This window comes from Dama dama, chromosome 4 (genome assembly GCF_033118175.1).
Source record: "Dama dama isolate Ldn47 chromosome 4, ASM3311817v1, whole genome shotgun sequence".
NCBI classification, from domain to species: domain Eukaryota; kingdom Metazoa; phylum Chordata; class Mammalia; order Artiodactyla; family Cervidae; genus Dama; species Dama dama.
Genome location: NC_083684.1, coordinates 1,890,281 through 1,915,931, shown reverse-complemented (window position 1 = coordinate 1,915,931; position 25,651 = coordinate 1,890,281).

Sequence of the window (25,651 nt, the reverse complement as noted above, 5' to 3'; positions counted from 1 at the left end):
TTTGAAGCTCTTCATATTTTTCACACCTTTTCAGGCTCTTCATGTTTTTGAACACCGCTTCATGCTCCTCCTAATTTTTAAACCGTTTAATGCTCCTCATGTATTTCACACCTTTTGAAGCTCTTCATATTTTTCACACCTTTTCAGGCTCTTCATGTGTTTGAACACCATTTCATGCTCCTCCTATTTTTCAGACCGTTTCATGCTCCTCATATTTTTGACATCTTTTGAAGCTCTTCATATTTCTCACATCTTTTCAGGCTCTTCATGTTTTTGAACACCGCTTCATGCTCCTCCTATTTTTCAGACCGTTTCATGCTCATCTCATTTTTGACACCTTTTGAAGCTCTTCATATTTTTCAAACCTTTTGAAGCTCTTCATAATTTTCACACCTTTTCAGACTCTGCATGTTTTTGAACACCGCTTCATGCTCCTCCTATTTTTCAGATCGTTTCATGCTCCTCATGTATTTCACACCTTTTGAAGCTCTTCATAGTTGTCAAACCTTTTCAGGCTCTTCATGTTTTTCAACCCCGCTTCATGCTCCTCCTATTTTTCAGACCGTTTCATGATCCTCATATTTTTCACACATTTTGAAGCTCGCCATATTTTTCACACATTTTAAGGCTCTTCATGTTTTTCAACATCGCTTCATGCTCCTCCTATTTTTCAGACCGTTTCAAGCTTCTCATGTATTTCACACCTTTTGAAGCTCGTCATATTTTGCACACGTTTTCCGGCTCTTCATGTTTTTTCACAACCACTTCATGCTCCTCCTATTTTTCAGACCGTATCATGCTCCTCATATTTTTCACACCTTTTCAGGCTCTTCATTATTTTCAACACAACTTCATGCTCCTCCCATTTTTCAGACCGTTTTTTACTCATCTCATTTTTGACACCTTTTGAAGCTGTTCATATTTTTCACACCTTTTGAAGCTCTTCATGTTTTTGAACACCGTTTCATGCTCCTCCTATTTTTCAGACCGTTTCATGCTCCTCATATATTTCACAACTTTTGAAGCTCTTCATATTTTTCACACCTTTTGAAGCTCTTCATATTTTTCATATTTTTGAAGCTCTTCATATTTTTCACACTTTTTCAGGCTCTTCATGTTTTTGAGCACACCTTCTTGCTCCTCCTATTTTTCAGACCGTTTCATGCTCCTCATGTATTTCACACCATTTGAAGCTCTTCATGTTTTTCACACCTTTTCAGGCTCTTCAAATTTTTCACACCTTTTCAGGCTCTTCAAATTTTTCACACCTTTTCAGGCTCTTCAAAATTTTCACACCTTTTCAGGCTCTTCATATTTTTCACACCTTTTCAGGCTCTTCAAATTTTTCACTCCTTTTCAGGCTCTTCAAATTTTTCACACCTTTTCAGGCTCTTCAAATTTTTCACACCTTTTCAGGCTCTTCAAATTTTTCCACACCACTTCATGCTTCTCCTATATTTCAGCCCGTTTCAAACTCCTCATGTATTTCACACCTTTTGAAGCTCTTCATATTTTTCACACCTTTTCAGGCTCTTCATGTTTTTGATCACCGTTTCATGCTCCTCCTATTTTTCAGACAGTTTCATGCTCATCTCAATTTTGACACCTTTTGAAGCTCTTCATATATTTCACACCTTTTCAAGCTCTTCATATTTTTCACACCTTTTCAGGCTCTTCATATTTTTCACACCTTTTCCGGCTCTTCATGTTTTTCACCACCGCTTCATGCTCCTACTATGTTTCAGACTGTTTCATGCTCCTCATATTTTTGACACCTTTTGAAACTCTTCATATTTTTCACACCTTCTCAGGCTCTTCATGTTTTTGAACTCCGTTTCATGCTCCTCCTATTTTTCAGACCGTTTCATGCTCCTCATATTTTTGACATCTTTTGAAGCTCTTCATATTTTTCATACCTTTTCAGGCTCTCCATATTTTTGAACACCGCTTCATGCTCCTCCTGTTTTTGAGACCGTTTCATGCTGCTCATATTTTGACACCTTTTGAAGCTCTTCATATTTTTCACACATTTTCAGGCTCTTCATGTTTTTGAACACCGCTTTATGCTCTTCCTATTTTTCAGATCGTTTCATGCTCTTAATATTTTTCACACCTTTTGAAGCTCTTCATATTTTTCACACCTTTTCAGGCTCTTCATGTTATTAAACACCACTTCATGCTCCTTCTATTTTTCAGACCGTTTCTTGTTCCTCATATTTTTGACACCTTTTGAAGCTCTTCCTTTTTTTCACACCTTTTCATGCTCTTCGTGTTTTTCACACCGTTTCATGCTCCCCTATTTTTAAGACCGTTCATGCTCCTCATATTTTTCACACCTTTTGAAGCTCTTTATATTTGTCACACCTTTTCAGGCTTTCATGTTTTTCTACACCGCTTCATGCTCCTCCAATTTTTCAGACCGTTTCATGCTCATCATATTTTTCAGACTGTTTCATGCACCTCTTATATTGACAACTTTTGAAGCTCTTTATATTTGTCACATATTTTCAGGCTCTTCATGATTTTCTACACCGTTTCTTGCTCCTCCTATTTTTCAGACCGTTTCATGCTCCTCATATTTTTGATTTCTTTTGAACGTCTGCATATTTTTCACACCTTTTTAGGCTCTTCATTTTTTTGAACACCACTTCATGCTCCTCCCATTTTTCAGACAGTTTCATGCTCATCTCATTTTTGACACCTTTTGAAGCTCTTCATATTTTTCACACCTTTTGAAGATCTTCATATTTTCACACGTTTTCAGGCTCTTCAGGTTTTTCAACATCTTTTCATGCTCCTCCTATTTTTCAGACCGTTTCATGCTCCTCATATTTTTGACAAGTTTTGAGTCTCTTCATATTTTTCAACACCTTTTCAGGCTCTTCATGTTTTTAAACACCGCTTCATTCTCCTCCTATTTTTCAGACCATTTCATGCTCCTCAAATTTTTGACAGCTTTTGAAGCTCTTCATCTTTTTCACACCTTTTCAGGCTCTTCATGTTTTTGAACACCGCTTCTTGCTCCTCCTATATTTCAGACCATTTCATGCTCATCATATTTTTCACACCTTTTGAAACTCTTGATATTTTTCACACCATTTCAGGCTCTTCATGTTTTTGAACATCGCTTCATGCTCTTCCTATTTTTCAGACGGTTTCTAGCTCCTCATGTATTTCACACCTTTTGAAGCTCTTCGTATTTTTCACACCTTTTCAGGATCTTCATGTTTTTGAACACCGCTTCATGCTCCTCCTATTTTTCAAACCGTTACTTGCTCCACATATTTTTGACACCTTTTGAAGCTCTTGATATTTTTCACACCATTTCAGGCTCTTCATGTTTTTGAACATCGCTTCATGCTCCTCCTATTTTTCAGCTCGTTTCATGCTCCTCATATTTTTGACACCTTTTGAAGCTCTTCATATTTTTCACACCTTTTCAGGCTCTTCATGTTTTTGAACACCGCCTCATGCTCTGCCTATTTTTCAGACCGTTTCATGCTCCTCATATTTTTGACACATTTTGAAGCTCTTCATATTTTTCACACCTATTCAGGCTCTTCATGTTTTTCAACACCACTTCATGCTCCTCCTATTTTTCAGACCGTTTCATGCTCCTCATATTTTTACACCTTTTGAATTTCTTCATTTTTTTCACACCTTTTCAGGCTCTTCATGTTTTTGAACACAACTTCATGCTCCTCCTATTTTTCAGCCCGTTTCATACTCCTCATATTTTTCACACCTTTTGAAGCTCTTCATATTTTTCACACATTTTCAGGCTCTTCATGTTTTTGAACACAGCTTCATGCTCCTCCTATTTTTCAGACCGTTTCATGCTCCTCATATTTTTGACAGCTTTGGAAGCTCTTCATATTTTTCACACCTTTTCAGACTCTTCATGTTTTTCAACACCGTTGCATGATCCTCCTATTTTTCAGACCGTTTCATGCTCCTCATATACTTGACACATTTTTAAGCTCTTCATATATTTCACACATTTTCAGGCTATTCATGTTTTTCAACACCGCTTCATGCTCCTTGTATTTTTAAGACCGTTTCATGCTCCTCATATTTTTGACACCTTTTGAAGCTCTTCATATTTTTCACACATTTTCTGGCTCTTCATGTTTTTCAACAACTCTTCATGCACCTCCAATTTTTCAGACCGTTTCATGCTCATCTCATTTTTGACACTTTTTGAAGCTCTTCATATTTTTCACATCTTTTCAGGCTCTTCATGTTTTTGAACACCGCTTCATGCTCCTCCTATTTTTAAGACCGTTTCATGCTCCTCATATTTTTGACACATTTTGAAGCTCTTCATATTTCTCACACCTTTTCAGGCTCTTCATGGTTTTCAACAACGCTTCATGCACCTCCTATATTTCAGAACGTTTCATGCTCATCTCATTTTTGACACCTTTTGAAGCTTTTCATATTTTTCACACCTTTTCAGGCTCTTCATGTTTTTGAACACCGCTTCATGCTAATCCTATTTTTCAAACCATATCATGCTCCTCATATTTTTCACACCTTTTTAAGCTCTTCATATTTTTCACACCTTTTCAGGCTCTTCATGTTTTTGAACACTACTTCATGCTCCTTCTATTTTTCAGAGAGTTTCATGCTCCTCATGTATTACACACCTTTTGAAGCTCTTCATATTTTTCACACCTTTTCAGGCTCTTCATGTTTTTGAACACCGCTTCATGCTCCTCCTAATTTTTAAACCGTTTAATGCTCCTCATGTATTTCACACCTTTTGAAGCTCTTCATATTTTTCACACCTTTTCAGGCTCTTCATGTGTTTGAACACCATTTCATGCTCCTCCTATTTTTCAGACCGTTTCATGCTCCTCATATTTTTGACATCTTTTGAAGCTCTTCATATTTCTCACATCTTTTCAGGCTCTTCATGTTTTTGAACACCGCTTCATGCTCCTCCTATTTTTCAGACCGTTTCATGCTCATCTCATTTTTGACACCTTTTGAAGCTCTTCATATTTTTCAAACCTTTTGAAGCTCTTCATAATTTTCACACCTTTTCAGACTCTGCATGTTTTTGAACACCGCTTCATGCTCCTCCTATTTTTCAGATCGTTTCATGCTCCTCATGTATTTCACACCTTTTGAAGCTCTTCATAGTTGTCAAACCTTTTCAGGCTCTTCATGTTTTTCAACCCCGCTTCATGCTCCTCCTATTTTTCAGACCGTTTCATGATCCTCATATTTTTCACACATTTTGAAGCTCGCCATATTTTTCACACATTTTAAGGCTCTTCATGTTTTTCAACATCGCTTCATGCTCCTCCTATTTTTCAGACCGTTTCAAGCTTCTCATGTATTTCACACCTTTTGAAGCTCGTCATATTTTGCACACGTTTTCCGGCTCTTCATGTTTTTTCACAACCACTTCATGCTCCTCCTATTTTTCAGACCGTATCATGCTCCTCATATTTTTCACACCTTTTCAGGCTCTTCATTATTTTCAACACAACTTCATGCTCCTCCCATTTTTCAGACCGTTTTTTACTCATCTCATTTTTGACACCTTTTGAAGCTGTTCATATTTTTCACACCTTTTGAAGCTCTTCATGTTTTTGAACACCGTTTCATGCTCCTCCTATTTTTCAGACCGTTTCATGCTCCTCATATATTTCACAACTTTTGAAGCTCTTCATATTTTTCACACCTTTTGAAGCTCTTCATATTTTTCATATTTTTGAAGCTCTTCATATTTTTCACACTTTTTCAGGCTCTTCATGTTTTTGAGCACACCTTCTTGCTCCTCCTATTTTTCAGACCGTTTCATGCTCCTCATGTATTTCACACCATTTGAAGCTCTTCATGTTTTTCACACCTTTTCAGGCTCTTCAAATTTTTCACACCTTTTCAGGCTCTTCAAATTTTTCACACCTTTTCAGGCTCTTCAAAATTTTCACACCTTTTCAGGCTCTTCATATTTTTCACACCTTTTCAGGCTCTTCAAATTTTTCACTCCTTTTCAGGCTCTTCAAATTTTTCACACCTTTTCAGGCTCTTCAAATTTTTCACACCTTTTCAGGCTCTTCAAATTTTTCCACACCACTTCATGCTTCTCCTATATTTCAGCCCGTTTCAAACTCCTCATGTATTTCACACCTTTTGAAGCTCTTCATATTTTTCACACCTTTTCAGGCTCTTCATGTTTTTGATCACCGTTTCATGCTCCTCCTATTTTTCAGACAGTTTCATGCTCATCTCAATTTTGACACCTTTTGAAGCTCTTCATATATTTCACACCTTTTCAAGCTCTTCATATTTTTCACACCTTTTCAGGCTCTTCATATTTTTCACACCTTTTCCGGCTCTTCATGTTTTTCACCACCGCTTCATGCTCCTACTATGTTTCAGACTGTTTCATGCTCCTCATATTTTTGACACCTTTTGAAACTCTTCATATTTTTCACACCTTCTCAGGCTCTTCATGTTTTTGAACTCCGTTTCATGCTCCTCCTATTTTTCAGACCGTTTCATGCTCCTCATATTTTTGACATCTTTTGAAGCTCTTCATATTTTTCATACCTTTTCAGGCTCTCCATATTTTTGAACACCGCTTCATGCTCCTCCTGTTTTTGAGACCGTTTCATGCTGCTCATATTTTGACACCTTTTGAAGCTCTTCATATTTTTCACACATTTTCAGGCTCTTCATGTTTTTGAACACCGCTTTATGCTCTTCCTATTTTTCAGATCGTTTCATGCTCTTAATATTTTTCACACCTTTTGAAGCTCTTCATATTTTTCACACCTTTTCAGGCTCTTCATGTTATTAAACACCACTTCATGCTCCTTCTATTTTTCAGACCGTTTCTTGTTCCTCATATTTTTGACACCTTTTGAAGCTCTTCCTTTTTTTCACACCTTTTCATGCTCTTCGTGTTTTTCACACCGTTTCATGCTCCCCTATTTTTAAGACCGTTCATGCTCCTCATATTTTTCACACCTTTTGAAGCTCTTTATATTTGTCACACCTTTTCAGGCTTTCATGTTTTTCTACACCGCTTCATGCTCCTCCAATTTTTCAGACCGTTTCATGCTCATCATATTTTTCAGACTGTTTCATGCACCTCTTATATTGACAACTTTTGAAGCTCTTTATATTTGTCACATATTTTCAGGCTCTTCATGATTTTCTACACCGTTTCTTGCTCCTCCTATTTTTCAGACCGTTTCATGCTCCTCATATTTTTGATTTCTTTTGAACGTCTGCATATTTTTCACACCTTTTTAGGCTCTTCATTTTTTTGAACACCACTTCATGCTCCTCCCATTTTTCAGACAGTTTCATGCTCATCTCATTTTTGACACCTTTTGAAGCTCTTCATATTTTTCACACCTTTTGAAGATCTTCATATTTTCACACGTTTTCAGGCTCTTCAGGTTTTTCAACATCTTTTCATGCTCCTCCTATTTTTCAGACCGTTTCATGCTCCTCATATTTTTGACAAGTTTTGAGTCTCTTCATATTTTTCAACACCTTTTCAGGCTCTTCATGTTTTTAAACACCGCTTCATTCTCCTCCTATTTTTCAGACCATTTCATGCTCCTCAAATTTTTGACAGCTTTTGAAGCTCTTCATCTTTTTCACACCTTTTCAGGCTCTTCATGTTTTTGAACACCGCTTCTTGCTCCTCCTATATTTCAGACCATTTCATGCTCATCATATTTTTCACACCTTTTGAAACTCTTGATATTTTTCACACCATTTCAGGCTCTTCATGTTTTTGAACATCGCTTCATGCTCTTCCTATTTTTCAGACGGTTTCTAGCTCCTCATGTATTTCACACCTTTTGAAGCTCTTCGTATTTTTCACACCTTTTCAGGATCTTCATGTTTTTGAACACCGCTTCATGCTCCTCCTATTTTTCAAACCGTTACTTGCTCCACATATTTTTGACACCTTTTGAAGCTCTTAATATTGTTCACACCTTTTCAGGCTCTTCATGTTTTTCAACACAGCTTCATGCTCCTCCCATTTTTCAGACCGTTTCATGCTCCTCATATTTTTGACACCTTTTGAAGCTCTTTACATATTTCACACATTTTCAGGCTCTTCATATTTTTCAACATCACTTCATGCTCCTCCTATTTTTCAGACCGTTTCTTGCTCCTCATATTTTTGACAACTTTTGAAGCTCTTCATATTTTTCACACCTTTTCAGGCTCTTCATGTTCTTCAACACCGCTTCATGCTCCTCCAATATTTCAGATCATGTCATGTTTCTCATATTTTTCACACCTTTTGAGGCTCTTCATATTTTTCACACCTTTTCACGCTCTTCATATATTTCCACACCACTTCATGCTTCTCCTATTTTTCAGCCCGTTTCATGCTCCTCATGTATTTCACACCTTTTGAAGCTCTTCATATTTTTCACACCTTTTCACGCTCTTCATATTTTTCCACACCACTTCATGCTTCTCCTATTTTTCAACCCGTTTCATGCTCCTCATGTATTTCACACCTTTTGAAGCTCTTCATATTTTTCACACCTTTTCAGGCTCTCCATGTATTTCAACACCGCTTCATGCTCCTCCTATCTTTCAGACCATTTCATGCTTATCTCATTTTTGACACCTTTTGAAGCTCTTCATATATTTCACACCTTTTGAAGCTCTTCATAATTTTCACACGTTTTCAGGCTCTTCATGTTTTTCAACACGACTTCATGATCCTCCTATTTTTCATACCGTTCCTGCTCCTCATATTTTTCACACCTTTTGAAGTTCTTCCTATTTTTCACAACTCTTCATGCTCTTCATGTTTTTCGACACCGCTTCATGCTCCTCCTATTTTACAGCCTGTTTCATGCTCTTCATATTTTTGACACCTTTTGAAGCTCTTCATATTTTTCACACCTTTTCCCGCTCTTCATGTTTGTTAAAACCGTTTCTTGCTCCTCCTATTTTTCAAACCGATTCATGCTCCTCATATTTTTGACACGTTTTGAAGATCTTCATATTTCTCACACCTTTTCAGGCTCTTCATGTTTTTCAACACCGCTTCATGCCCCTCCTATCTTTCAGACCATTTCATGCTCATCTCATTTTTGACATCTTTTGAAGCTCTTCATATATTTCACACCTTTTGAAGCTCTTCATAATTTTCACACGTTTTCAGGCTCTTCATGTTTTTCAACACGGCTTCATGATCCTCCTATTTTTCATACCGTTCATGCTCCTCATATTTTTGACACCTTTTGAAGTTCTTCATATTTTTCAAAACTCTTCATGCTCTTCATGTTTTTCGGCACCGCTTCATGCTCCTCCTATTTTTCAGCCTGTTTCATGCTCCTCATATTTTTGACACCTTTTGAAGCTCTTCATATATTTCACACCTTTTCACGCTCTTCATGTTTGTTTAAACCGTTTCTTGCTTCTTCTATTTTCCAAACCTTTTCTTGCTCCTCATATTTTTGACACCTTATGAAGCTCTTCATATATTTCACACCTTTTCAAGCTCTTCATATTTTTCACACCTTTTCAGGCTCTTCATATTTTTCACACCTTTTCCGGCTCTTCATGTTTTTCACCACCGCTTCATGCTCCTACTATGTTTCAGACTGTTTCATGCTCCTCATATTTTTGACACCTTTTGAAACTCTTCATATTTTTCACACCTTCTCAGGCTCTTCATGTTTTTGAACTCCGTTTCATGCTCCTCCTATTTTTCAGACCGTTTCATGCTCCTCATATTTTTGACATCTTTTGAAGCTCTTCATATTTTTCATACCTTTTCAGGCTCTCCATATTTTTGAACACCGCTTCATGCTCCTCCTGTTTTTGAGACCGTTTCATGCTGCTCATATTTTGACACCTTTTGAAGCTCTTCATATTTTTCACACATTTTCAGGCTCTTCATGTTTTTGAACACCGCTTTATGCTCTTCCTATTTTTCAGATCGTTTCATGCTCTTAATATTTTTCACACCTTTTGAAGCTCTTCATATTTTTCACACCTTTTCAGGCTCTTCATGTTATTAAACACCACTTCATGCTCCTTCTATTTTTCAGACCGTTTCTTGTTCCTCATATTTTTGACACCTTTTGAAGCTCTTCCTTTTTTTCACACCTTTTCATGCTCTTCGTGTTTTTCACACCGTTTCATGCTCCCCTATTTTTAAGACCGTTCATGCTCCTCATATTTTTCACACCTTTTGAAGCTCTTTATATTTGTCACACCTTTTCAGGCTTTCATGTTTTTCTACACCGCTTCATGCTCCTCCAATTTTTCAGACCGTTTCATGCTCATCATATTTTTCAGACTGTTTCATGCACCTCTTATATTGACAACTTTTGAAGCTCTTTATATTTGTCACATATTTTCAGGCTCTTCATGATTTTCTACACCGTTTCTTGCTCCTCCTATTTTTCAGACCGTTTCATGCTCCTCATATTTTTGATTTCTTTTGAACGTCTGCATATTTTTCACACCTTTTTAGGCTCTTCATTTTTTTGAACACCACTTCATGCTCCTCCCATTTTTCAGACAGTTTCATGCTCATCTCATTTTTGACACCTTTTGAAGCTCTTCATATTTTTCACACCTTTTGAAGATCTTCATATTTTCACACGTTTTCAGGCTCTTCAGGTTTTTCAACATCTTTTCATGCTCCTCCTATTTTTCAGACCGTTTCATGCTCCTCATATTTTTGACAAGTTTTGAGTCTCTTCATATTTTTCAACACCTTTTCAGGCTCTTCATGTTTTTAAACACCGCTTCATTCTCCTCCTATTTTTCAGACCATTTCATGCTCCTCAAATTTTTGACAGCTTTTGAAGCTCTTCATCTTTTTCACACCTTTTCAGGCTCTTCATGTTTTTGAACACCGCTTCTTGCTCCTCCTATTTTTCAGACCATTTCATGCTCATCATATTTTTCACACCTTTTGAAACTCTTGATATTTTTCACACCATTTCAGGCTCTTCATGTTTTTGAACATCGCTTCATGCTCTTCCTATTTTTCAGACGGTTTCTAGCTCCTCATGTATTTCACACCTTTTGAAGCTCTTCGTATTTTTCACACCTTTTCAGGATCTTCATGTTTTTGAACACCGCTTCATGCTCCTCCTATTTTTCAAACCGTTACTTGCTCCACATATTTTTGACACCTTTTGAAGCTCTTAATATTGTTCACACCTTTTCAGGCTCTTCATGTTTTTCAACACAGCTTCATGCTCCTCCCATTTTTCAGACCGTTTCATGCTCCTCATATTTTTGACACCTTTTGAAGCTCTTTACATATTTCACACATTTTCAGGCTCTTCATATTTTTCAACATCACTTCATGCTCCTCCTATTTTTCAGACCGTTTCTTGCTCCTCATATTTTTGACAACTTTTGAAGCTCTTCATATTTTTCACACCTTTTCAGGCTCTTCATGTTCTTCAACACCGCTTCATGCTCCTCCAATATTTCAGATCATGTCATGTTTCTCATATTTTTCACACCTTTTGAGGCTCTTCATATTTTTCACACCTTTTCACGCTCTTCATATATTTCCACACCACTTCATGCTTCTCCTATTTTTCAGCCCGTTTCATGCTCCTCATGTATTTCACACCTTTTGAAGCTCTTCATATTTTTCACACCTTTTCACGCTCTTCATATTTTTCCACACCACTTCATGCTTCTCCTATTTTTCAACCCGTTTCATGCTCCTCATGTATTTCACACCTTTTGAAGCTCTTCATATTTTTCACACCTTTTCAGGCTCTCCATGTATTTCAACACCGCTTCATGCTCCTCCTATCTTTCAGACCATTTCATGCTTATCTCATTTTTGACACCTTTTGAAGCTCTTCATATATTTCACACCTTTTGAAGCTCTTCATAATTTTCACACGTTTTCAGGCTCTTCATGTTTTTCAACACGACTTCATGATCCTCCTATTTTTCATACCGTTCCTGCTCCTCATATTTTTCACACCTTTTGAAGTTCTTCCTATTTTTCACAACTCTTCATGCTCTTCATGTTTTTCGACACCGCTTCATGCTCCTCCTATTTTACAGCCTGTTTCATGCTCTTCATATTTTTGACACCTTTTGAAGCTCTTCATATTTTTCACACCTTTTCCCGCTCTTCATGTTTGTTAAAACCGTTTCTTGCTCCTCCTATTTTTCAAACCGATTCATGCTCCTCATATTTTTGACACGTTTTGAAGATCTTCATATTTCTCACACCTTTTCAGGCTCTTCATGTTTTTCAACACCGCTTCATGCCCCTCCTATCTTTCAGACCATTTCATGCTCATCTCATTTTTGACATCTTTTGAAGCTCTTCATATATTTCACACCTTTTGAAGCTCTTCATAATTTTCACACGTTTTCAGGCTCTTCATGTTTTTCAACACGGCTTCATGATCCTCCTATTTTTCATACCGTTCATGCTCCTCATATTTTTGACACCTTTTGAAGTTCTTCATATTTTTCAAAACTCTTCATGCTCTTCATGTTTTTCGGCACCGCTTCATGCTCCTCCTATTTTTCAGCCTGTTTCATGCTCCTCATATTTTTGACACCTTTTGAAGCTCTTCATATATTTCACACCTTTTCACGCTCTTCATGTTTGTTTAAACCGTTTCTTGCTTCTTCTATTTTCCAAACCTTTTCTTGCTCCTCATATTTTTGACACCTTATGAAGCTCTTCATATTTTTCACACCTTTTCAGACTCTTCATGTTTTTCAACACCACTTCATGCTCATCCTATTTTTCAGACCGATTCAACCTCCTCATATTTTTGACACCTTTTGAAGCTCTTCAAATTTTTCACACATTTTCAGGCTCTTCATGTTTTTCAACACCGCTTCATGCTCCTCCTATTTTTCAGACCTTTTTCTGCTCCTCATATTTTTGACATCTTTTGAAGCTCTTCATATATTTGACACCTTTTGAAGCTCTTCATATTTTTCACACCTTTTCAGTCTCTTCATGTTTTTCAACACCAATTCATGTTCCTCCTAATATTCAGACCGTTTCCTGCTCATCTCATTTTTGACACATTTTGAAGCTCTTCATATTTTTCACACCTTTTGAAGCTCTTCATATTTTTCACACCTTTTCAGACTCTTCTTGTTTTTCAACACTGCTTCATGCTCCTCCTATTTTTCAGACCGTCTCATGCTCCTCATATTTTTCACACCTTTTGATGCTCTTCATATTTTGCACACCTTTTCAGGCTCTTCATGTTTTTCAAGAACGCTTAATTCTCCTTCTATTTTTCAGACCGTTTCATGCTCCTCATATTTTTGACACCTTTTGAATCTCTTCATATACTTCACACTTTTTCAGGCTCTTCATGTTTTTCACCAACCCTTCATGCTCCTCCTATTTTTTAGGCCATTTCATGCTCATCTCTTTTTTGACACCGTTTGAAGCTCTTCATAGTTTTCACACCTTTTGAAGCTCTTCATATTTTTCACACCTTTTTAGGCTCTTCACGTTTTTCAACACCACTTCATGCTCCTCCTATTTTTCAGACAGTTTCATGCTCCTAATATTTTTGACACCTTATGAAGCTCTTCATATTTTTCACACCTTTTCAGACTCTTCATGCTTTTCAAAACCGCTTCATGCTCCTCCTATTTTTCAGACCGGTTCATGCTCCTCATATATTTCACATCTTTTGATGCTCTTCATATTTTTCACACCTTTTCTGGCTCTTCATGTTTTTAAACATCACTTCTTGCTCCTCCTATTTTTCAGACCGTTTCATGCTCCTCATGTTTTTGACACATTTTGAAGATCTTCATAATTCTCACACATTTTCAGGCTCTTCATGTTTTTCAACACCGCTTCATGCCCCTCCTATCTTTCAGAACATTTCATGCTCATCTCATTTTTGACACCTCTTGAAGCTCTTCATATATTTAACACCTTTTGAAGCTCTTCATAATTTTCACACTTTTTCAGGCTCTTCATGTTTTTCAACAAGATTTCATGCTCCTCCTGTTTTTCATACCGTTTCATGGTCCTCATGTATTTCACACCATTTGAAGCTCTTCATAATTTTCACAACTTTTCAGGCTCTTCATGTTTTTCAACACCGCTTCATGCCCCTCCTATCTTTCAGACCATTTCATGCTCATCTCATTTTTGACAGCTTTTGAAGCTCTTCATATATTTCACACCTTTTGAAGCTCTTCATATTTTTCACACGTTTTCAGGCTCTTCATGTTTTTCAACACGGCTTCATGATCCTCCTATTTTTCATACCGTTCATGCTCCTCATATTTTTGATACCTTTTGAAGTTCTTCCTATTTTTCACAACTCTTCATGCTCTTCATGTTTTTCGACACCGCTTCATGCTCCTCCTATTTTACAGCCTGTTTCATGCTCCTCATATTTTTGACACCTTTTGAAGCTCTTCATATTTTGCACACCTTTTCCCGCTCTTCATGTTTGTAAAAACCGTTTCTTGTTCCTCCTATTTTTCAGACCGTTTCATGCTCCTCATATTTTTGACACCTTATGAAGCTCTTCAAATTTTTCACTCCTTTTCAGATCTTCATGTTTTTCAACACCGTTTCGTGCTCCTCCTATTTTTCAGACCGTTTCATGCTCCTCATATTTTTGACACCTTTTGAAGCTCTTCATATATTTCACACCTTTTCAGGCTCTTCATGTTTTTCAACAATACTTCATGCTCCTCCTATTTTTCAGAGCGTTTCATGCTCCTCATATTTTTGACACCTTTTGAAGTTCCTCATATTTTTCACACCATTTCAGGCTCTTCGTGTTTTTGAACACCGTTTCATGCTCCTCCTATTTTTCAGACCGTTTCATGCTCCTCATATTTTTGACACCTTTTGAAGCTCTTCATATATTTCACACCTTTTCACTCTCTTCATGTTTGTTAAAACCGTTTCTTGCTTCTCCTATTTTTCAGACCGTTTCATGCTCCTCATATTTTTGACACCTTTTGAAGCTCTTCAAATTTATCACACATTTTCAGGCTCTTCATGTTTTTCAACACCGCTTCATTCTCCTCCTATTTTTCAGAACTTTTCATGCTCCTCATATTTTTGACACCTTTTGAAGCTCTTCATATTTTTCACACCTTTTTTGGCTCTTCATATTTTTCAACATCACTTCATGATCCTCCTTATTTTCAGACCGTTTCATGCTCCTCATATTTTTGACACCTTTTGAAGATCTCCATATTTCTCACACCTTTTCAGGCTCTTCATGTTTTTCAACACCGCTTCATGCTCCTCCTATCTTTCAGACAATATCATGCTCATCTCATTTTTGACTTCTTTTGAAGCTCTTCATATAATTCTCACCTTTTGAAGCTCTTCATATTTTTCACAGCTTTTCAGTCTCTTCATGTTTTTCAACACCAATTCATGTTCCTCCTAATATTCAGACCGTTTCATGCTCATCTCATTTTTGACACATTTTGAAGCTCTTCATATTTTTCACACCTTTTGAAGCTCTTCATATTTTTCACACCTTTTCAGACTCTTCTTGTTTTTCAACACCGCTTCATGCTCCTCCTATTTTTCAGACCGTTTCATGCTCCTCATATTTTTGACACGTTTTGAATCTCTTCATATACTTCACACTTCCTCAGGCTCTTCATGTTTTTCACCAACACTTCATGCTCCTCCTAAAATTCAGACCGTTTCATGCTCATCTCATTTTTGACACATTTTGAAGCTGTTCATATTTTTCACACCTTTTGAAGATCTTCATATATTTCACACCTTTTCAGGCTCCTCATGTTTTTGAACAAAACTTCAATCTTCTCCTATTTTTCAGAGGGTTTAATGCTCCTCATGTACTTCACACATTTTGAAGGTCTTCATATATTTCACACCTTTTCAGGCTCTTCATGTTTTTGAACACCGCTTCATGCTCCTCCTCTTTTTTGGACCATTCATTCTCCTCATAATTTTGAAACATTTTGAAGCTCTTCTTATTTTTCACACCTTTTCAGGCTCTTCATGGTTTTCAAGACCGCTTCATGCTCCTGCTATTTTCTAGACCGTTCATGCTCCTCATATTTTTGATACCTTTTGAAGCTCTTCATATTTTTCACAAATTTTCAGGCTCTTCATGTTTTTCAACCACGCTTCATGCTCCTCCTATTTTTCATACCGTTTCATGCTCCTCATATTTTTGACACCTTTTGAAGCTCTTCATATATTTCACACTTTTTCAGGCTCATCATGTTTTTCAACACCACTTCATGCTCCTCCTATTTTTCAGGCCGCTTCATGCTCATCTCATTTTTGACACCTTTTGAAGCTCTTCATATTTTTCACACCTTTAGAAGCTCTTCATATTTTTCACACGTTTTCAGGCTCTTCATGTTTTTCAACACCACTTCATGCACCTCCTTTTTTTCAGACCGTTTCATGCTCATCTCATTTTTGACACGTTTTGAAGGTCTTCCTATTTTTCACAACTCTTCATGCTCTTCATGTTTTTCGACACCGCTTCATGCTCCTCCTATTTTTCAGCCTGTTTCATGCTCCTCATATTTTTGACACCTTTTGAAGCTCCTCATATTTTTCACACCTTTTCATGCTCTTCATGATTATCAACAACATCTCATGCTCCTCCTATTTTTTTGACCGTTTCATGCTCCTCATATTTTTGACACCTTTTTAAGCTCTTCATGTTTTTCATACCGTTTCATGGTCTTCATATATTTCAAAACCGTTTCATGCTTCTTCTAATTTTCATACCGTTTCATGCTCCTCATAATTTTGATGCCTTTTGCAGCTCTTCTTATTCTTCACAACTTTTCAGGCTCTTCATGATTTTCAACACCTTTTCAGGCTCCTCCTAATTTTCATACCGTTTCGTGCACCTCATATTTTTTACACCTTTTGACGCTCTATATATTATTCAGACCTTTCCATGCTCTTCATGTTTTTGAACACCGCTACATGCTCCTACTTTTTTTTCAGATCGTTTCATGCTCCTCATTTTTTGACACCTTTTGAAGCTCTTCATATATTTCACACCTTCAGGCTCTTCATGTTTTTCAACACCACTTCATGCTCCTCCTATTTTTCAGACCTTTTCATGCTCCTCATATGTTTCACACCTTTTCAAGCTCTTCATGTTTTTCAACACCGTTTCATGCTCCTCCTATTTTTCAGACCGTTTCTGGCTCCTCATATTTTGACACCTTTTGAAGCTCTTCATATTTTTCACACCTTTCCATGCTCTTCATATTTTTCAAAACCGTTTCATGCTCCTCCTATGTTTCAGACCGTTTCAGGCTCCTCATATTTTTCAGATCGTTTTATGGTCCTCATATTTTTTACACCTTTTGAAACTCTTCATATTTTTCACTCTTTTTCAGGCTCTTCATGTGTTTCAACACCGTTTCTTGCTCCTCATATTTTTGACACCTTTTTAAGCTCTTCATATTTTTAACACCTTTTCATGCTCTTCAGGTTTATCATCAACGTCTCATGCTCCTCCTATTTTTTGACCCTTTCATGCTCCTCATATTTTTGACAACTTTTTAAGCTCTTCATGTTTTTCACACCCTTTCATGGTCTTCATATTTTTCAACACCGTTTCATGCTTCTTCTAATTTTCAGACAGTTTCATGCTCCTCATAATTTTGACGCCTTTTGCAGCTCTTCTTATTCTTCACACCTTTTCAGGCTCTTCATGATTTTCAACACCTTTGCAGGCTCCTCCTATTTTTCAGACCGTTTCGTGCTCCTCATATTTTTTACACCTTTTGACGCTCTTTATATTATTCACACCTTTCCATGATCTTCATGTTTTTCAACACTGCTTCATGCTCCTCCTATTTTTCAAACCGTTTACTGCTCCTCATATTTTGACACCTTTTGAAGCTCTTCATATTTTTCACACGTTTTCAGGCTCTTCATGTTTTTGAACACCGTTTCATGCTCCTCCTAATTTTCAGACCTTTTCATGCTCCTCATATTTTTGAAACCTTTTGAAGCTCTTCATAATTTTCACACCTTTCCAGGACTGTATGTTTTTCAACACCATTTCATGCTCCTCCTATTTTTCAGACCGTTTCATGCACTTCATATTTTTGACACCTTTTGAAGCTTCATATATTTCACACCTTTTCTGGCTCTTCATGTTTTTCTACAACGCTTCATTCTCCTCCTAATTTTAAGACTGTTTCATGCTCTTCATAATTTTGGCACCTTTTGAAGCTCTTCATATTTTTCACACCTTTTCAGGCTCTTCATGTTTTTCAACACCGCTTCATGCTCCTCCTATTTTTCAGACCGTTTCATGCTCCTCATATTTTTGACACCTTTTAAACCTCTTCATATTTTTCACAACTTTTCAGGCACTTCACATTTTTCAACACCGCTTCATGTTCCTTCTATTTTTCAGACCATTTCATGCATCTCATATTTTTGACTCCTTTTAAGTTCTTCATATATTTCACACCTTTTCAGGCTCTTCATGTTTTTCAACACCGCTCATGCTCCTCCTATTTATCAGACCATTTCATGCTCCTCCTATTTTTCAGTTTCATGCTCTTCATATTTTTGACACCTTTTGAAGCTCTTCATATATTTCACACCTTTTCAGGCTCTTCATGTTTTTGAACACCGTTTCATGCTCCTCATATTTTTCAGACCATATCATGCTCTTCATATTTTTGACACCTTTTGAAGCTCTTCATATTTTTCACACCTTTTCAGGCTCTTCATGTTTTTCAACGCCGCTTCATGCTCCTCCTATTTTTCAGACCGTTTCATGCTCTTCATATTTTTGACACCTTTTGAAACTCTTCATATATTTGACACCTTTTCAGACTCTTCATGTTTTTGAAAACAGTTTCATGCTCCTCCTATTTTTCTGACCGTTTCATGCTCCTCATATTTTTGACACGTTTTGAAGCTCTTCATTTATTTCACACCTTTTCAGGCTCTTCATGTTTTTGAAAACAGTTTCATGCTCCTCCTATTTTTCAGACCGTTTAATGCTCCTCATATTTTTGACACGTTTTGAAGCTCTTCATTTATTTCACACCTTTTCAGGCTCTTCATGTTTTTGAACACCACTTCATGCTCCTCCTATTTCTCAGACCGTTTCATGCTCCTCATATTTTTGACACCTTTAGAAACTCTTCATATTTTTCACACCTTTTCAGGCTCTTCATGTTTTTGAATACCGCTTCATGCTCCTCCTATTTTTCAGACCGTTTAATCCTCCTCATGTATTTCACACCTTTTGAAACTCTTCATATTTTTCACACCTTTTCATGCTCTTTATGTTTTTGAACACCATTTCATGCTCTTCCTATTATGCAGACCGTTTCATTCTCCTCATATTTTTACACCTTTTGAAGCTCTTCATATATTTCACACCATTTCAGGCTTTTCATTTTTTTCAACATCACTTCATGCTCCTCCTATATTTCAGAGCGGTTCATGCTCATCTCATTTTGACACCTTTTGCGGCTCTTCATATTTTTCACACCTTTTCAGGCTCTTCATGTTTTTGAACACCGCTTCATGCTCCTCCTATTTTTCAGACCCTTTCTTACTCCTCATATTTTTGACACCTTTAGAAACTCTTCATATCTTTCACACCTTTTCAGGCGCTTCATTTTTTTCAACACCGCTTCATGCTCCTCCAATTTTTCAGACCGTTTCATTCTCCTCATATTCTTGACAACGTTTGAAGCTCTTCATATATTTCACACCTTTTCAGGCTCTTCTTTTTTTTCAACACCACTTCATGCTCCTCCTATTTTTCAGACAGTTTCATGCTCATCTCATTTGACACCTTTTGAAGCTCTTCATATTTTTCACACCTTTTGAAGCTCTTCCTATTTCTCACACTTTCTCAGGCTCTTCATGTTTTTCAACACCGCTTGATGCTCCTCCTATTTTTCAGACCGTTTCATGCTCAACATATTTTTGACACCTTTTGAAGCTCTTCATATTTTTCACACCTTTTCAGGCTCTTAATATTTTTCACACGTTTTCATGCCCTTCATGTTTTTCATCACCGCTTCATGCTCCTCCTATTTTTCAGACCGTTTCATGCTCCTCATATTTTTGACACCTTTTGAAGCTCTTCATATTTTTCACACCTTTTGAAACTCTTCATATATTTCACACCTTTTCAGACTCTTCATGTTTTTGAACACAGTTTCATGCTCCTCCTATTTTTTTGACCGTTTCTTACTCTTCATAATTTTGCCTACTTTTGAAGCTCTTCATATTTTTCACACTTTTTCAGGCTCTTCATGGTTTTCTACACCGCTTCATGCTCCTCTTATTTTTCAGCCCGTTTCATGCTCCTCATATTTTTCACACCTTTTGAAGCTCTTCATATTTTTCAAACCTTTTCAGGCTTTCATGTTTTTCAGCACCAGTTCATGCTCCTCCTATTTTTCAGACCTTTTCATGCTCCACATATTCTTGACACCTTTTGAAGCTCTTCATATTTTTCACACCTTTTCAGGCTCTTCATGTTTTTGAACACCGCTTCATGCTCTTCCTATTTTTCAGACCGTTTCATGCTCCTCATATTTTTCCCACCTTTTGATGCCGTTCTATTTCTCACACCTTTTCAGGCTCTTCATGTTTTTCAACACCACTTCATTCTCCTCCTACTTTTCAGACCGTTTCAGGCTCCTCATATTTTTCACACCTTTTGAAGCCGTTCTATTTCTCACACCTTTTCAGGCTCTTCATGTTTTTCACACCGTTTCATGATCCTCCTATTTTTCATACCGTTTCATGCTCCTCATATTTTTGACACCTTTTGAAGCTCTTCATATTTGTCACCCCTTTTCAGGCTCTTCATTTTTTTGAACACCTCTTTATCCTCCTCCTATTTTTCAGACCGTTCCATGCTCTTCATATTTTTCAAACCTTTTGAAGCTCTTCATATTTTTCACACCTTTTCAGGCTCTTCATGTTTTTAAACACCGCTTCATGCTCTTCCTATTTTTCAGACCGTTTCATGCTCCTCATATTTTTCACACCTTTTGAAGCCGTTCTATTTCTTACACCTTTTCTGGCTCTTCATGTTTTTCAACACCACTTCATGCTCCTCCTATTTTTCAGACCGTTTCAGGCTCCTCATATTTTTCACACCTTTTGAAGCCGTTCTATTTCTCACACCTTTTCAGGCTCTTCATGTTTTTTACACCGTTTCATGCTCCTCATACTTTTGACACTTTTTGGGGCTCTCATATTTTTCACACCATTCCAGGCTCTTCATATTTTTGAACACCGCTTCATGCCCCTCCTATCTTTCAGACCATTTCATGCTCATCTCATTTTTGACACCTTTTGAAGCTCTTCATATATTTCACACCTTTTGATGCTCTTCATAATTTTCACACGTTTTCAGGCTCTTCATGTTTTTCAACAAGATTTCATGCTCCTCCGGTTTCTCAGACCATTTCAAGGTCCTCATGTATTTCACACCATTTGAAGCTCTTCATATTTTTCACACCTTTTCAGACTCTTCATGTTTTTCAACACCGCTTCATGCCCCTCCTATCTTTCAGACCATTTCATGCTCATCTCATTTTTGACACCTTTTGAAGCTCTTCATATATTTCACAGCTTTTGAAGCTCTTCATAATTTTCACACGTTTTCAGGCTCTTCATGTTTTTCAACACGGCTTCATGATCCTCCTATTTTTCATACCGTTCATGCTCCTAATATTTTTGACACCTTTTGAAGTTCTTCCTATTTTTCACAACTCTTCATACTCTTCATGTTTTTCGACACCGCTTCATGCTCCTCCTATTTTACAGCCTGTTTCAGGCTCCTCATATTTTTGACACCTTTTGAAGCTCTTCATATATTTCACACCTTTTGAAGCTCTTCATATTTTTCATACCTTTTCAGGCTCTCCATATTTTTGAACACCGCTTCATGCTCCTCCTATTTTTGAGACCGTTTCATGCTCCTCATATTTTTGACACCTTTTGAAGCTCTTCATATTTGTCACACCTTTTCAGGCTCTTCATGTTTTTGAACACCGCTTCATGCTCCTCCTATTTTTGAGACTGTTTCATGCTCCTCATATTTTTGACACCTTTTGAAGCTCTTCATATTTGTCACACCTTTTCAGGCTCTTCATGTTTTTGAACACCGCTTTATCCTCCTCCTATTTTTCAGACCGTTCCATGTTCTTCATATTTTTCAAACCTTTTGAAGCTCTTCATATTTTTCACACCTTTTCCCGCTCTTCATGTTTGTTAAAACCGTTTCTTGCTCCTCTTATTTTTCAGACCGATTCATGCTCCTCATATTTTTGACAGGTTTTGAAGCTCTTCATATTCTTCACAGCTTTTCATGCTCTTCATGTTTTTCAACACCGCTTCATGCTCCTCCTATTTTTCAGACCGTTTCATGCTCCTCATATTTTTGACACCTTTTGAAGCTCTTCATATATTTCACACCTTTTCAGGCTCTTCATGTTTTTCAGCACCAGTTCATGCTCCTCCTATTTTTCAGACCGTTTCATGCTCATCTCATTTTTTACACCTTTTGAAGCTCTTCACATTTTTCACACCTTTTCAGGCTCTTCACGATTTTCAACATCGCTTCATGATCCTCCTATTTTTCAGACCGTTTCATACTCTTCCTATTTTTGAGACTGTTTCAGGCTCCTCATATTTTTGACAGGTTTTGAATCTCTTCATATTTTGCACACCTTTTGAAGCTCTTCATATTTTTCACACCTTTTCAGGCTCGTTATGATTTTAAACACAGCTTAATGCTCCTCCTATTTTTCAGACCGTTTCATGCTCATCTCATTTTTGACACCTTTTGAAGCTCTTCATATTTTTCACATTTTTGAAGCTCTTCATATTTTTCACACCTTTTCAGGCTCGTTATGATTTTCAACACAGCTTAATGCTCCTCCTATTTTTCAGACCGTTTCATGCTCATCTCAATTTGACACCTTTTGAAGCTCTTCATATTTTTCACACCTTTTGAAGCTCTTCATATTTTTCACACATTTTCAGGCTCTTCATGTTTTTCAACACCGCTTCTTGCTCCTCCTATTTTTCCGACCGTTTCATGCTCCTCATATTTTTGACACGTTTTGAAGCTCTTCATATTTTTCACACCTTTTCAGGCTCTTCATGTTTTTCAACACCGGTTCATGCTCCTTCTATTTTTCAGAAAGTTTCTTGCTCCTCATATTTTTGAAACCTTTTGAAGCTCTTCATATTTTTCTCACATTTTCAGGTTCTTCCTGTTTTTCAACACCATTTCATGCTCCTCTTATTTTTCAGACCGTTTCATGCTCCTCCTATTTTTCAGACCGTTTCATGATCCTCATATATTTGAAACCTTTTGAAACTCTTCATATTTTTCACACCTTTTCAAGCTCTTCAAGATTTTCAACAACGCTTCATGCTCCTGCTTTTTTTCAGACCGTTTCGTGCTCCTCATATATTTGACAGCTTTTGAAGCTCTTCATATTTTTCACACCTTTTCAGGCTCTTCATGTTTTTGAACATCACTTCATGCTCTTCCTTTTTTTCAGACCATTTCTTTCTCCTCATATATTTGACACATTTTGAAGCTGTTCATACTTTTCACAACTTGTCAGGCTCTTCATGTTTTTGAACACCGCTTCATGCTCCTCCTATTTTTCAGACCGTTTCATGCTCGTCATATTTTTCGCACCTTTTAAAGCTCTTCATATTTTTCACACCTTTTCAGGCTCTTCATGTTTTTCAACACCACTTCATGCTCCTCCTATCTTTCAGACCATTTCATGCTCATCTCATTTTTGACACCTTTTGAAGCTCTTCATATATTTCACACCTTTTGAAGCTCTTCATAATTTTCACACCTTTTCAGGCTCTTCATGTTTTTGAACACCGCTTCATGATCCTCCTATTTTTCAGACCGTTTCATACACCTCATATTTTTTTCACCTTTTGAAGCTCTTCATATTTTTCACACCTTTTCAGGCTTTTCATGTTTTTCAACACCGCTTCATGCTCCTCCTATTTTACAGCCTGTTTCATGCTCCTCATATTTTTGAAACCTTTTGAAGCTCTTCATATTTTTCACACCTTTTCCCGCTCTTCATGTTTGTTAAACCCGTTTCTTGCCCCTCCTATTTTTCAGACCGTTTCATGCTCCTCATATTTTTGACACCTTATGAAGCTCTTCATATTTTTCACTCCTTTTCAGATCTTCATGTTTTTCAACACCACTTCATGCTCCTTCTATTTTTCAGACCGATTCATGCTCCTCATATTTTTGACACGTTTTGAAGCTCTTCATATTCTTCACAGCTTTTGATGCTCTTCATGTTTTTCAACACCTTTTCATGCTCCTGATATATTTCAGACAGTTTCATGCTCCTCATATTTTGACACATTTAGAAGCTCTTCATATTTTTCACACCTTTTCAGGGTCTTCATGTCTTTCAACACCACTTCATGCTCCTCCTATTTTTCAGACCTTTTCATGCTCCTCATATGTTTCACACCTTTTCAAGCTCTTCATGTTTTTCAACACCGTTTCATGCTCCTCCTATTTTTCAGACCGTTTCTGGCTCCTCATATTTTGACACCTTTTGAAGCTCTTCATATTTTTCACACCTTTCCATGCTCTTCATATTTTTCAAAACCGTTTCATGCTCCTCCTATGTTTCAGACCGTTTCAGGCTCCTCATATTTTTCAGATCGTTTTATGGTCCTCATATTTTTTACACCTTTTGAAACTCTTCATATTTTTCACTCTTTTTCAGGCTCTTCATGTGTTTCAACACCGTTTCTTGCTCCTCATATTTTTGACACCTTTTTAAGCTCTTCATATTTTTAACACCTTTTCATGCTCTTCAGGTTTATCATCAACGTCTCATGCTCCTCCTATTTTTTGACCCTTTCATGCTCCTCATATTTTTGACAACTTTTTAAGCTCTTCATGTTTTTCACACCCTTTCATGGTCTTCATATTTTTCAACACCGTTTCATGCTTCTTCTAATTTTCAGACAGTTTCATGCTCCTCATAATTTTGACGCCTTTTGCAGCTCTTCTTATTCTTCACACCTTTTCAGGCTCTTCATGATTTTCAACACCTTTGCAGGCTCCTCCTATTTTTCAGACCGTTTCGTGCTCCTCATATTTTTTACACCTTTTGACGCTCTTTATATTATTCACACCTTTCCATGATCTTCATGTTTTTCAACACTGCTTCATGCTCCTCCTATTTTTCAAACCGTTTACTGCTCCTCATATTTTGACACCTTTTGAAGCTCTTCATATTTTTCACACGTTTTCAGGCTCTTCATGTTTTTGAACACCGTTTCATGCTCCTCCTAATTTTCAGACCTTTTCATGCTCCTCATATTTTTGAAACCTTTTGAAGCTCTTCATAATTTTCACACCTTTCCAGGACTGTATGTTTTTCAACACCATTTCATGCTCCTCCTATTTTTCAGACCGTTTCATGCACTTCATATTTTTGACACCTTTTGAAGCTTCATATATTTCACACCTTTTCTGGCTCTTCATGTTTTTCTACAACGCTTCATTCTCCTCCTAATTTTAAGACTGTTTCATGCTCTTCATAATTTTGGCACCTTTTGAAGCTCTTCATATTTTTCACACCTTTTCAGGCTCTTCATGTTTTT